This window comes from Lampetra fluviatilis, chromosome 18 (assembly GCF_964198595.1).
Source record: "Lampetra fluviatilis chromosome 18, kcLamFluv1.1, whole genome shotgun sequence".
In the NCBI taxonomy this organism is placed as follows: domain Eukaryota; kingdom Metazoa; phylum Chordata; class Hyperoartia; order Petromyzontiformes; family Petromyzontidae; genus Lampetra; species Lampetra fluviatilis.
In genome coordinates, this window is record NC_136292.1 from 4587080 (window position 1) to 4602952 (window position 15873).

Below are 15873 nucleotides of genomic sequence, written 5' to 3' on the forward strand. Positions count from 1 at the left end.
TGAAGTCTCGAAGGCTCCCTGCTGGCGAGAGGTCACGTGACAATGCCGATTGTTACGGGTTAACTGGCTGAGATTCTTGTGCACGCTCACAAAGACAAAGGTAAAGATCCCCTTGAGATCGAGTCAAGCTTATTTGTTCCACCAGGTGAGAACCCAAGAGACCAATATGGTCTCATTTGTTGGAGAAGGTTACCACCTGCCGTGCGGTTTCTCAAGATCGTCCTCTTGTTGAGGTAGCTGCCCTGGGAAATCCACGTGTTCCCAGAACATAAACAAGCGTTGAAAGTTTAGTTTTTTTTGTCAGTTATATACGGTCCTCGCTTATTCCCATGATGCGTAGCAGAGCTTTGTACCTCGGAAGTGGCAGCCCTCACACGTACAGCCTTACAGACTGTTGGGGAATTGCCGCTAGCGAGCACTTTCAGCTGGCACGGCGCATGAGCGGTCATGTAGCCAGCACCATGGCCAGCAACTTTTGTAGCCCCAGTGTCAACATTTACACTCGAATTGTAAATGATGTGGGTTTAGTCTCCAACACACTGGTGTGCTGAACTAGTAACGAATTGGCGTGTTTTGTTTCCATGACGAACCTTACTAATTGGCTGTGTCGGGTGGTGGCGGGTTTAACGACGCATTTATATTTACGCGATCTAACCCAAAAAGGCAGAGTCAAATTCTGGAGGTCTAGGACCAGTCCAAATATCACGTTTCACTCATGTTAGCCATTGCCAGGAATCAACCCCAGGTTGTATGATTTGTCGCGCAGTGTGCAAAACATCATGCCATCACTCATGCACAAAGACAACGACCTCCCGTATAGGCATAACAGACTGTTGGAGCAAGTTCTGTTAGCGAGCACCTATGAAGGCCATCATGGCACATGATAGGGTGGGTGGCCAGCACCACCTTTGTCTCCCTAATGTTGATGTTAACCAGGTGCTCAGTTGACTACTTTGTTTGAGGTTGAGTCGACCTAGAGGAGGCCCAGAACCGGTTCAAATGATTGTCACTAATGTTGTCAGCGAGCTGGAATTGAACTCGGATCGCCGAGTTTGCCGTGCAGCACTAGAAACACACATCTTCTTGGTTCTTTCGGTAAAGTCACGTAGAAGGGAAGTAATAAAATAATAAAAATAAAACATAATAAAATAAAATAATTCTCACGACGTTTCGGCTACAACGCAAGCAGCCGTCTTCAGGTGAAGAATGAGACACTGCCAAGCTAGGAGCTTATATATAAGCTGGGTTGGAGGTGCGTAAGCTTGCATCAAAACTCACTCCGCAAGGTGTGTTTACTTGAGAAATAAATTCATAATTGTTGCTTGAAAACAGATCCAGTTGTATCAAATCTCTCGTGACCAACTGCAGTTTACGTCTATGGTGTAATCTAATGTCTTTAATCATCCTGAGTTTCTAATATGATTAGAGTTCCCCCGTGCTCGGAATTATTATCCGCTGTGCCAATCAAAGTCTCTCGCTGTTTAATTATGCCACTAAACAATGTTGGACCTGCTGTTGTACCTGGAGTTGTGAGCTGGAAACACCGCCGTGTCGATGCATAAAAAAATTATCACGGAGTTCATTCACGCGTTGTTGGTGAATTTTCACTTTCATCCTACATTTTTTAGTAAAAATACACCGACACATCACCATGACCAGCAATCACGCAAATCTTCAAGCCAATGCGCTCTAGCCGTTTCATCGATATGTCATTCTGGCCTGCAGCGTTTTGCGCTCTCAAAATAACCGCCTTTGTATTGGGTCTTCAGAATCAACATTTTCCCCGCTGATGGTACGCGTGGAATCTCTGCATTTTTTGGTTCAAATACAATGTTCGTCCGATTGCATCATCGGTGAAGCCTTTAGGCAATTGGGTCCCGCGCCGAGTTAATTGTTGCATCTTTCAGCAATTGTTTAATACATCGTGCCAAGAGGAACGGGTGGACAAGTGCCGTCAGCCGTGAGCTGCAACATCAACACGTTCGCGTGCATGAACTATCAGGCTTGGAAATGAATGCGTTCATCTTTGAAACTAAGTTCAATTATGTTTGCTTTGGAAACATTTTGTGTATCGATATTGAAATCTGGCGCCTTCATCGTGCACATTCAAACAAACATCGTAAATGAATGAAACTGTCTTAATTTGCACGCAAATAAAAACATGCCGAGAACAATATCTAGTCGACACAAGCCATGCAGAATGTAATCTTGTTCTCGCTTTAGGACATCAATAGCGTTGCGTTAAGGAACCATAATACATAGAAGGTCCTGCGGATTTGGTGCTATGCTTTAATCTGTGATTGGTCTTACACGGACTGTGATGACATTTTCTCAGAGTTGCGTACCTTGTACCGCTGCTCAGCGCTCTCATCGGGCATGCCCTCGCATGAAATGTGGCTGCTGAAAATGTATTTTCCACCTCGAGTATCATAGCCCAATTGTACCATTGTAATGCCCGACACGTTTCCAATTCTTAAGCTAGTTATTCGGGTGCATTTTTCACCTTGTTGAGGAGTAAAGAGGAGGGGTGATAATGGTGCGCTGAAGCATCATTACTCTGTACTGCAATGCAGCTTCTTTGCTTTGCCTCGGCTGAAAATGTTTGCTTCACGTGCATATGTTTGGGCGTGTTTGTGCATAATTGTCAGGTATTTTAAAGCACTTCTTGTTAGCGCCTCTTTGCTTGTTATTTTTTTTTCTCGATCGTGAGAAGCGTATCTCCTTCTTCGACTCACACGATGCACTTGTTTGCATTTTTATAATGAACGGCCCATCAAAGCGCCAGCCACTGAAATGAATCTGGACTCAAATCTGCGTCGTTGCCGTGATGTTTAGCGGTTGACAATGAATTAATTCATCAAACTTTTTTTGGTTAAAAACACATGCATTTATATGCTATCCTGTATAAAGGCAAATATATAGACCCCCCCCCCACCCCCCCGTATAGGTTTTAACTATTGAGTCAAGTGCTGTTAGTGAGCACATATGAAGGCCGGGACGGAGCCCAAGGAGGTGGTGGCCAACACCACGCCCGGCCACCTTTGTCTCCCGAAGTGGCAATGTTTACACACAGCACCAGATACTCATTTGAGGCTGAGTCGCCCTAGTGGAGGCCCAGGACCGGTTCAGATAATTGCTACTGGTGTTGGCCTTGAGCATGCATGGGTTGCAGAATGATAACCACGACACCACCGCTAATCACATTATTTTATGCAGATAGACAAATATTAATTATCCCTCGTAGAGCTGTTTAACAGACTGCTAGAGCAAGTGCTGATAGCGAGCAGCACCTATGAAGGCCGGCACAGCACACGAGGAGGTGGGTGGCCAACACCACACCCGGCAAACTGCACCATCTTATACACATGCAGTGTCTTTGTGCACACGTAGCGGAACAGATTTGAGGACAAGGTATGACACATTGTCAAGTTCGCTCTCGCTTTGTTTGCCGATAGTGTAACGCCACACGCGGTATTGTCAGAGATGTGTAGCGGATAAAATGTCACGTGTTTCCTCACACGTTGGGGCAATTGCTATTGGTTTTATGAATGTATTAATCAAGAATTGTTTTCCATTGCATGAAGATAGTAGCTCCCATAGCGGCTGGAGGGTTCACGTGAACATACAACGCATCTCAACGTAAAAACATTGATCACATGACGCATGACTCAATGCACGTTTCATGAGCCGAGTACCCAAAACGTTGTAATAATCTTATGCATAATTCCACCCCTAAATCGATTACTTGCTCAATAAAGGTAACCTTAAAAAAATAACCTTAACTCGGGTACGGTCTGACACTTTAAATATTTTTCTCATCTCTTCCACTGCGTCCTATGGTTGTGTGCACCACACTATTGGAAGAACAAACAGTTTTTTTCTGCTCCATAATTTATGCTGTTAGACTGATAAAATTACCCAATTTTACTGATTAGTTGGCTTTACATAATGGCACACTCACATTTTGCGATAGCGCTTGCATTAGTGTCTCATAGATTTCTCTTAATCCTCCACATTCCCCTCATAACTCTAACATTATTAATTCTCCCCCCCCCGCACCACTGATTGTAATGCCTTGTTTTGCCCTACCTCTACTGTGGCATTAGCAAAAGGGCTTCATTAAAGCTTTCACAGAGTGCTCCCTTCATCGGTCTACCTAGCTCATTGCGCGAGGATATTCACCAATAATCGGCAGCGTCGGCCGCCCGTGGGTTTATCTTGGTGCCACATTCGTATCCACGTGACCACGTGGATTTATCTTGGTGCCACACTTGTGTTCGGGGAGAAAGTTTTAAAATGAGCTTCCGAGCCAAAAAGATGCCAGTGTTATGCCGGCGTGCGCGCGCACGCGTCTGCCCACATGCTCACCTTCGTGAGAGCACGCATGCAAATCGTGCCATCGAGCAGTGTAACGTTAACGTTATACAATAGGCTTTCAATGTACGTCATCGCCAATCGTGTCCAACAACCAAACAGATTCTGGGCATTGGTTTTGGTGAGCTGTGTGGTGAGGTTCACGGCGACTGCATTGGGGGGAATTTTGCAGTTTCCGTTCAAACACGAGAAGTGCTTTCGAACAGACGGATGGATGGACAAACAAGTTCGAGATATCACAATCATTGTGAACGGCTTCAGACGCACCATTGGAACCTCATTTGCCAGTAAAAAATATGATAATTGTTTTTTTTGCATTATGACTGCAGGTATTGTGGTCTATGCAAACATGACTCCTTGCAGGTATTGTGGTCTATGCAAACATGACTCCTTGTAAAAAAGGTGTCAGTTTTGTTGCCAGATAGAAGGGCTTCAGACGCGTCACTCGGAGGGATCACGGGTCGGTGGTGGAGAACAGTGACGGAATGGCAGCCAATGTAGGGAGCACGCCTTAGAGGACGTCCGCCGTGGAGGCGGAGCCAGATCGTGTCGTGTGCGGGAGCTGGAAGGATTGTCGCATCGCAGCTCCGTGACGGATGGCGACGGGTCAGGGAAGGCTTTCATCTAGCAGTGGATAGGCGATCGTTGTTGCGGTTTGACCTGGTGGGATCTCGTTCAAACCTTGTACGATTACAGCCAAGACCCAGCAGTTATGGAAGGGGGCAATTAAATGCGAAAGTAATTGCTGGTGATTTTAAAACTTTGGGTCATTGCAATCTGTTGTTACGTAGGTTGCATCGTTCCAACACAAATGATCAGAAGATATAATAATCCCGTAATGTTTACGGAGCAGTAGAATGTAGAATTATTCATACAGAATATTTTAAATATCTACTTCAAGATTTTCTGCAGAGGTCCAATCACATTAAAAATCATTGCCTTCGTTGATCAGAAATATTAGTAATGTACCAATTAATTCGTCTGTGAATGAAAAATGATATTCAGTTCCCTGAGCAGAACCCTGTGGAGGAGTTTAAATATACTTATTTCGTTTTTTTAAGCCTCAACCGCATTTTCACTAATGTTTCTCAGATTCTCCGTTAGGTCGAACTGAAGAAAAACATGCTATTTCCAATATTGTAAGTGTACACTCGTGAAATACATTTCGTATGTTCCATAACATTAAACATGTGCGAGTGGCAGGCAATTTTTCACAAGCCCGTTGCCAAAGGCAACATCATGATACGTCACATTTTTGGACCAGTGTTCGAGAACATGAAGTGTGTTAGCCAAAACAAATAAAGTAGCTATTTTTTGTGTGTTATTTATACAAACAATAGAGCGGATTTGTGCGTGTTACGAGCGAATCTATTTGCTCAATAACATCACTCGCCTCGTCTATGAAGAGCCTATAAATCTAAAATAAGCACCTTTGTCTTCTGTTTACATGAGCATCTGTGCAGCGGTCTTACAGTGGTTGACGCATTACGCTACAAATCTCGTGACCTGGGTTCGATTCAAGGTCATGGGGTGCCACGGTGGCAAGATGTTAACTACCTTGCCTGGTATACAGGAGGTCGTGCGTTCGATCCCGACCCTGACGCCTGCTGTATATTTGGAGTTTGCAAGTTATCCCCGTGGTCGCGTGGATTTTTCTCCGGGTCCTCCGGTTTTCTCCTCCATATTTATAAACGTGCGTTTACAGTATTCGGCTGCTATACATTTACACGTGATGAGCCACTTCGTTGAGCTATCATTTGTGGCCAGGTCGCTACTGAAAAAGAGCTACATAGCTCAGTGGGCCTTACCTGGTAAGCAAACCATTGTTTATAGTTGAAAAAAGTTTAAATGTACACAAGTGACCGGTGGCATCTGAGTGCTGTACCTGGCGCGGGGGAGATGAATGAGGGCATGGCTCTCGCTACTCCACCTCTTTGTTGTACTCTTGTCAGTTTCATAGGTGCTTGCTGACAGCACCTGTCTCAGCATAAGGCGAGACAGTGAATGCCTTGTGTATGCATGTATGTGCGCCTGTATCTGTGGGGGAGCAGTGATGAACCCAGAAACCTAGGTTTGATTCATGGGCAAGGATGCCAGCAATGGAAAGTGATATTAAAACGTGATCTGGGCCTCTCCCCTAAGTTGACTTAGCCTTAAATCAGTACCTGGTGTGGTGTATGAACATCAGCACTGCGGAAAGAAAGGGGGATCCATGTGAAGCTGGTCACAGCATTTGCTTGTGTTCACTTCCAGCCATGATAGGTTCTCACCAATAGCAATTGCCCCAACATGCTACACAGGCTTTACGGGATATATTTGTCTGCAGTGGTTATCACACTGTGCTGCAAACCAATAGTTTGATCCATGGCATTGGATAATATCAGTAGCAAGCGGCACATCTAGATACGTCCTTCCCATCTCCTTGGTCAACGCAGCCTGAAATGTGTGCCTGGTGTGGTATACAAACATCACCACGAGAGAGTCAAAAGTGGCCAGGCATGGTCTGCTTTCTCGGCTCCGGCCTCACTAGGCATACCTTTACAGCGCTGTCTCATGCAAACAGTCTTTATTGGGGGTTAGTATTTTTTCTTTTTTTTGTACCTGTAAAACACGAAGGGTAATGTTTTACTCAATGATGCTCCGCATGCCTCTGCACAGCGTGGCACTTACGAACAAGGCGACAGGTGTCAGTGGCACAGCGTGCGAGTGCCAGACTCATTTACGGCGCAGAGACAAGGAGGAGGTGTGGCGAGTTTACCAAAGGCGCTCGTCGGGGTTTCAGCTCTTTCGGCTGAGGCTTGAGCAAATCCACAAACCCTTGATCAGAGCTGGAGCAAACCAAAAAATTATAACACTGGTCAACACACTTTTTCTGGCATAAGGTATTCCAACGGTTTTAAGGTAATTTTGGGGTGCTGATTCCAAATCTGGCATCAGTTTTTGTCTATCACATCAGGTTTTTGAGATATCAAATATTGCATTTTCAATAAAAACTGCAGAAGAAAAATATTAAATTAATGTGGATATCTACATAAAATTATATTATAAACACACTATCCTAAAAATACAGCACCATATTTTATCACTAAAGCAGTCACTGACTCGCAACAACTTGCAATCATAAGAAACAGAGTTAATTTCGGGTAAAATCAATGAAAATGGGGTATGCCGATAGCATAACAAGTAAACCCGTAAAAACAAAGTTTTTCACTATAAATCCTTTATATGCGTGGCGGCTAGAGTCCTCTCGTCCTCTGGCTTGAGACGGCTGCCACTTATGGGTCAGATGATTGTCTGCCACCATTAAGCAATTGGTAATTAAATATTTAATTTGTTTTCCCTAAACAGTGTAAAATTTTGGATTTTTTTTTCACGAAAATTAATTGTCACACACAACGAGTCTGTGTGGAAAATGTCAGCTCGATTGGATCACGGGAAGTGGGTTAAAAAACGAGCGAAAGATTTGCACGGTCCTAAGCAATCAAGCGAACTTAATATAAAGGATTTTAAAATATATTCGCCTGTGGAGGACGCGGGGATCGATTCCGCGACCTTTGGCATGGGAAGCGAGGGCGCTACCAACTGCGCTACTCCGCCACGGCCTGTGGAGGGGTTACGCTCTGGGCTCTTACACTCTGACGTTCAGCCAAAGCCATGAATGCGTTCTATTTGAATATATGTAAAATAAAAAAATTTTGCCTAAAAAGTGTAACATTTTGGGAATTTTTTTCACGAACAATAATTGTCTGGCACAACGAGTCTGTGTGGAAAATGTCAGCTCGATTGGATCACGGGAAGTGGGTTAAAAAACGATCGAAAGATTTGCACGGTCCTAAGCAAGCAAGCAAGCACGCGAACTTAATATAAAGGATTTAAAAATGATGTGATAGAGCAAATCTGAGATCAGATTTGGAATCAACACCCTGAAATTAGTCTTAAAACAGCTGCAAAAGTCCAGGCCAGAAATGTTTTTTTTTGTTAACCAGTGTAATCTGAGACATTTGTGCAAATTCTTGCGTTTGTTTCGTAATAGAATGCGTAGTTGAATGGTTGTAATTTTACAGCGCTTTGTCGATGTGCTGCACGAAGAAGGCCTTGCCCACACCATGTCGGTCGTGGGGGTTGTTTGACCATACTTCACCTTACCAGTCAAGTGCTAATTGAGTGAAGGGCTGGTTCATATATTATTTGCCACTTTAACTTTTTCTTACATTTAACAAGGTAAGGCCCACTGAGCTATACAGCTCTTTTTCAGAAGCGACTTGGCCACAAATGATAGCTCAACAAAGTGGCTTATCACGTGGAAATTTATAGCAGCCACATACTTTAAACGCATATTTCTAAATGTGGACAAGAAAACCTGAGGACCCGGAGAAAAACCCACGCGACCACGGGGAGACAGACCACGCAGCTTCCAAATATACAGCAGGCGTCGGGATCGAATCCATGACCTCCTGTATACCGGGCAAGGTAATTAACTTCTCGCCAGCGTGGTACCCTTAGGTTCACCATCGCCGAGAATTGAACCCATGGCACCGGATTCATATCGGAGATTGCTGCCCTATGCGACACAAAGTTTTATGAAGCGAGAGACTTCAGATGAAAACCCCAACTGCTTCAAAACGCAATTACCGCGTACGTGGGCGAGTATGCACAACACTCTTTAACGAGTCTGGGGGAACCCTCCCTCCCTTCGCCAGCCTGCACTGACCAGCGTGGTGAAGTATGGTCAAACCCCGTACGATCGACACAGCATGGGGAAGCCCTCGTCCAGCAGTCAAATGACAGTGGGCTGTAAATGAACGCGATTATTTTACTTAAAAGTATTCGTCACCTCTTTGCATGTTTTGCTTGCATTGGCCATTGTTTTGTTGTCATGTCGGGCACGACCAAGACATGAAGGCATATCTAGCAAATAAATCATTTCTCGGGCACTGCAATTAACAAACTGGTAAAGATGCATTGGCGGCAAGGAGCAAAAAGGGAAGAGCAAGGCTGGAATTTTAATCAGGAGTCGTGAAACTCCCCCCACCCCCTCTCTCCCTCGCGTTGATTTTGGGTTCTTTTTTGGTTGGAGGTTCGTTAGCTGAATCCTGATGCACATTTTAAATCTGTAGCATGTCTGGGCTGCCCGCTGTGTCAAAAGGCTGTATGCAGCACTATGTGTGACCATTATAATTTTTTAGTGCCCACGATTAGCATACAAGCCACGATGAAAACCTTTCACCCTTTTGACCTCACTGACTTTGAGCACGAGGTACAACATGGTCCCCTGATCTATGTTTTTCTTTTATAAAGCCTTATTCCCCTTTGCTTCATTGTCTTGGCTTTATTGGTTTTATGCGAATGATTTTCTGCTTAACGTTACTCTAGGGAGTAAAACATTATTTATTATTACTATTTTGGGGGGGAAATGTACAGATAATTGACATTATACACAACCTCTGATGCATTATGGGTTAAATAGGATATATGTGAAACAAAACAAATGCACTATAAGGATTGTGAGCATGTGTACGTGTGTGTGTTTATGTTTTGTAAATGGCATTCCACTCAATGCAATAGTTTAGTCTTGGTTGTGACACATTTGGCAATACGTAAGCTTTAGGGTTCTTGCTGACACAATAATTTGCCCACCATGGCAAGTTACAGCAATGCTGTCCATCAGCATTAAGAAACGTTCATGCTAAAAACCTGACTTTGCCAAATAAACCTGCATGAAATGGGTCAATATTTATATATATTTTTATCTTATCAAGTCAGAGTCAAAGTAATTTCTCCAATCAAAAAGATCAATGGTGCCCATCTCCATTTAGTGTGCTGAGCCAGTGGTGGAATTTATACATTCCTATGACAAGTCCCAGTCGACCATAGCACAACCACAAAACTCCAGAACAACGTAATTTCATTCCGGTGGCTGGATAATGTCCGAAAGAGAGAAACTATAGCAGCCGACAGAAATTCCACATTGCCACGGCAAGATTTCAGGCACGTCACAGGATAAATCCCAGGACCAGGGCAAGCAATGTCATTCAAGACCGGTGGCAGGAGAAGGTAGTCTTGAAGACAGAGACTGCAAACGTCTGTGACCATTTCCCAGCCTCCCTGCACGCTTGACAAGGACACGATGAACAGTTAATTTTCATCCGTCACAAAATGTCGATGCGTTGCGAAGGAAAGGACGCGCGCTGACATTTTTCAAGGAAAAAAAAACAAAACCTGCCTCATTGCAGTCTGTCTCGAAGATGTATTGGCGGTCGCTGCGAAGTACAAAGCCAAAACAAAAAGTAAGAAACTTCTCTTTTCTCCTGCTGTTTAAAGCTAAGCACAATGGGCTCTGCACTGAATCATATACGGATCTGTAGCTTTTTCTTCCAGACCTGCAGAGGGCCCTTGTCTGTGTACAAACTCATTAAGCGTGTTGTGAAGCATTACAGGTAAAAGCATACGGAAAAATCATTCCGTTCTGTCTCAACACGCATACGTATGTAGGTGTGTATATGTATGTACGTCTGTCGAACTTCTTTTGCACCGTATGTATCCAACCACACTAATCGGAGGTGCGGGGAAGGACAACATTCCACTGTCTAATTGGCTTTCAGACCAATGCTATCAACAGTATACAGAAGATGACACGGATGCTGGAAATCGGTCCAGAGTTTTCTTGTGCAAACAAATTGTGCTGGATAATATTTGTCTAGAAAGCCAATAGGCTAAAACGTGTATTTTGTTTTAATTCACATCTGCAGACACGTATATGTTCCTTTATCTTATTTATATGTGTGTCTGATTGTATGTTACCCGTTTTTACTTAAACATTTCCAGCAATGTGAATTCAAATACGGCACCGGCTCAGGCTGTTCCCTCAACTATTCAATAATATCGGAGGTGTCGTACAGGCTGCCTCGGCAGCTGATATCTTACACTCGTAATTGCCGAGTGCACTTGGCAGTATGAACAGCAAGGGCAGAGCTGTTAGCAGGAGAAGAGGAGGCAACCGGCCAGAATTCGTAATCATGAGGGCAGAGATGGCCGGAGTGATGCTCCGCAAGGCCTTAGCTAGGTCTGTCAGAGCCGTTGATATTTCCTCTGAACCCCCAAAAGATTGATTTGTCCCTCTGCTCGCCGAGCACAAAGTGGCAGACCGAGACATGACGGGATTCAAAAGGTTAATTAGGAGCTGAATAAAAAGGGTTGTGGGCCCTTGTAATTTGGCCGCGTGGCGCACGGCGCTTGGCACGCGATTTGTGGCCAGCGCCGCGTGGCTCTGTCGCTTTAGCGTCGTGCACGAGGCTTTTTAGCGTGACGCTGGCAAACTCGAAGCCTCCGTGCCCAGTGCTCACACCGCGGTTCATCGCGCATCTGAGCAGCAAGGGAACGGCAGACGACGGATCAGCTGTGACCCACATAAAGCGAATGCAATTGCCATCCCCCGTTGCACGAGAATAAATAAACAGCTTATCCTTGCCATTTAGAAAACCAGGATAAACCTACAGCAAACCGAGCGCTTAATGAACGGTTTGATTAGAGCTTTAATGTTGCGTGCAAATCGTGCGGACAGGACGCATTGTGGGGGCACGCAACACAAGAACTAATTCGATGGTGAGTGTGTACATCCATCAATGGACAGAAACAGAATGTCAGAATGAGAAGACTTTATATATAATGTGGAGGATTGACGAGAAGAAAAACAATCTCAAAGGGTTACAGGCAATGGGAGGAGAAGACAAGAACAGGAGAAGACAGATGGGATGGGGATTGCAGAGGCCCGGGAAGACAAGGGGGGAGAGGCAGACGGACAGACACTCTGGGACCATCCCATCATTGCCTATTCACATTATAAGCCATTTAACGCTTGCAAATTGGGAGAAATCTACAGATGTTTGTGCTTCCCATAGTCGTCGCCAATTAGCGGACTCTTAACAGAGTCTGGGGCTTTCTCACACCTAACCGCATGAGATAAAACACATTTGCTGAGAGCTGATTTGTTGGGCATACACACACGCGGTTTCTGACTGTTTTGCGAGTTGCTGCTCCGCTTGGAGATCCCTTTTGGGCAGCATCTTAAGCACCGCGTACAAGAAACGTGAACCCTCCCCGGTCACCTTTGTGACCCCATCGCAGGTGCATCAGAATCACAATCTTCATTTAGACCGGAGGAGGAATCCGATGAGCTATGAGGATCTTTTTCACAGATAGCCCAGTAACGGCGGGTCAGGAAGTGACGACAGACAATGATAACATCATCTTGCTATATTCACGATCGGAAGCAGGAAGACTTCTTCACAATTCGAGAAAATCGCCTGATGAAGTCGGTTGTAATCGCCAGCGAAACGTCGTACTCAATTGTGTGGTGGGTTTACTCGCCGTCAAACTGATGTGCTTAATAGCGAATTGGCACGTTTTGTTCACGTGACAAACCTTACTATTTGGCTGTATCGGGTGGTTGGTGGGTTAACGACACATTTATATTGACACGATCTAACCCAAAAATCATTTATTATGAATTTACACCAGACAGTCATGTAAGGCTGATTCAAATTGCGGAGGCCTTGGATCGGTTCAAATATCACTCGTCACTGATGTTGAACCATGGCCATAAATCAAACCCAGGTTGTATGGTTTGTAGCAAAGTGTCTGAAACATCATGCCACCACCACCACCACCGCTTGATTAGTCTCTGATGTTCACACACGCACATGAATATTAATGTAACGCTAAGCTGACCAAGCCGAGGCCCAGAAGAGGTTCAGACCACTTGCCGCTGATGTGAGCCAATAAAACGAGATTTTACTCCCCTACAACACAGGGCACGCGTGAAAACAGACACACACACACGTACCCACACTGTGCGTACGTGTGTGTGTGTAGCGGGGAGCGATAATGTAGCGGTTAGCGCGCTGCGCTATGAACCCGGCGACACGGGTTCGATTCCCGCTCACGGCCAACACCAGTGACGATTATCTGAACCGGTCCTGGGCCTCCTCTAGGTCGACTCAGCCTCAAATGACTACCTGGTGCGGTGTGTAAACATTGTCACTGGGGAGACAAAGGCGGCCCGGGCGTAGTTCTGACCACCCACCCCCTCGCGTGCCGTCCTGGCCTTCATAGGTGCTCGCTAACAGCACTTGCCCCAACGGTCTGTCAAGGCCTTGCGGGGAATCTTTGTCTTTGCTGTATTGTCACACAGGAGAGGAGCGGTGGTGTAGCGGTTAGTGCACTGCACGAGAAACGGAGTGATACAATTTAATTCCCTGCTCACGGCCGACTTAGGCGGTGAATGTCAGAACTGGTTCTGCACCTCCCCTAGCTCGACTCAGACTAAAATTCGCGCCCAGTGCGGTGTGTATACATCAGCGCTGGGGAGACAAAGGTGGCGTTTGCCATACTGCTGGCCACGATTGGTGCTCGCCAACAGCACTTGCCCCAGCCATATGTTAAACGCTATACGGGGGACCTTTGTCTTTGTCACACGTACACGCAGCCCTGATCGCGCACCAAAAGCCACCCCACCTGTTTGATTATCTCAACGTGCGCGGCTCACATCCCCGCAGTACTGAGAGCCACCACTTGTCCGGGCAAGTGATGGCTCGGGACCCCTCCTTTGAGGCTCGGCAGCGGAGAGATGTCTTGATCTCCGCCCCGCTTGCGAAACATTAGTCAGCCGCCCTTTGTAGCAGATGCTCTGGCAGCTGGCCTAGCTGCTTGGTGACATGCCCTGTGGTAGAACGTGCGGTCTGACACAGAACAAACCAGTCAGCAGGAGAGGGCGGTCCGCTCTAGGTCATTCAGAGACAGTTCCTCTCGATGTCATGCTGCGGACGCTCACAGCTTGTCAAATATCTGCAGTCGGCAATTTTTTGTATGGCAAGGCGAAAAAGACCCCGTTGCGTTGGTGTGGCGCCTCTTGCGCAACGGAGACCTGTGGTGAAATTTTAAGACGAAAAAAAAATGCGGCTGGCAAGGACACGATGCAAGAAAAAGAAGGAACCATGTGACAACTCAAGTCAAAATTGGCACGAAAATATAACCACGCGAATTTTATAAATTGACACAAACCGATATTAGTGGATTTTTTTTTCAGTGTGTGAACAAGCATGGAGAGATAATGCGCTTGGATTTACATTGAGATACAGAAAGAGGAAAACTATCAATCAATTTGATTATTTATTTCACGTGCAAATATCGCCCACAATAGAGTAGACATCGGTGCACAGTAAAGCAGAACGGGGACGGTAAAAGGGGCATAGAGCAACAGGAATTAAATAAGAAAGCAGTCGCTGCGTCTAACACCGACCGAGCAAAAAGTAAAGTGCGAACACGCGGATAATTGTAGGACATGCACGCATTAATGGCATTGTTCAAGGTATTGAATTAAAGTAAGTGGACTTTGGCAGGGATGTGTCACCGGAAGTGATGATGGTTGACGATTGAGAATAATCACGGAGTGGCAGGCAAGGAATACCCGTCACCGGCGAGGACGTCCAACCATCCATGGAGATGAAGCAATGAAACGCACTCGTGTGCAGGCGCGATGTGGATTGTTACATTTTTCTTGAGAGATGGCGATGGCTTGCCGAGGCCTATATCCAGCAATATATCGATCACGTCTGATGATATTTTTCTTCTTCCAAAAGCATTCCTCAATGCAAAGTGTCCATAACAAAAGTCAAAACAACAACAACTGAGAATGCGTCAATTAAATCTCTACGGCAAATGAGCAAAATTGGGCCGGGGCGTGTTGGATTACAAAGCAACAAAATGCAAACAAAACTTGTTCCAACTACTCCTTGGTTCTTTCGGTAAAGTCACGTAGAAATAAATTAAATTAAATCATAATAAAATACGACGTTTCGATTGTTGCTTGTGTTGCAATCGAAACGTCGTATTCTATTATTATTTTATTTAATTTCTGCCTACGTGACTTTACCGAAAGAATCAAAGAGTAATTCCTGCAGTCACGAAAGCTTCGAATCTAGTTTGTTCCAACTAATTTAGGTGCCACTGCCCGAGGTATTTCTCGACTTTTGGGTCTGGTTGCGTTATGCGAGCGTCGTTCCGTTGGTGCCGTGCCAAGAGATTGGCCCCTTAGGCGCCGGTGCGAAAGCGGCGAAGCTTCCTTAAGTATTCTCTGAATTAAGTGAGCACTTTCAGCCAGTGCAAAAGAATGGACGACCTTTTTTGGCTTTGTTCATTTAACACCGCTCGGCGCGGCGTGGCGAAGGGATGCGTGCACGTACATTTAGGAAACACGAGATCGGGTGCAAATATCATTAGGTGACAGCTGGAAAATGTGACCCCCACCCCCCCCCCCCCAAAAAAAGATTAAAACGTGCGTGGAAATCCTTCGTACCCTGGTGAGTTAAACGTCGCCATAAGCTGCCTTTCAATTCCGCTTGCGTGGCTGAGCCATTGGTTAAATGTACAGCGATGACGCTGCGGTGGACTAATTACGTCTGCAGCAGGAAAGAACTGTTTGTTCACCCAACTTTGGTCAGA

At 45.4% G+C, this 15873-nt stretch overlaps 1 protein-coding gene across 10 annotated transcripts in view; it reads left to right on the forward strand.

Moving 5' to 3' along the window:
* LOC144937111 (neurexin-1-like) overlaps nucleotides 1-15873 on the forward strand; it is a 392794-nt gene that overhangs the window by 182154 nt on the left and 194767 nt on the right. The gene's annotated exons all lie outside the window — the stretch shown is intronic.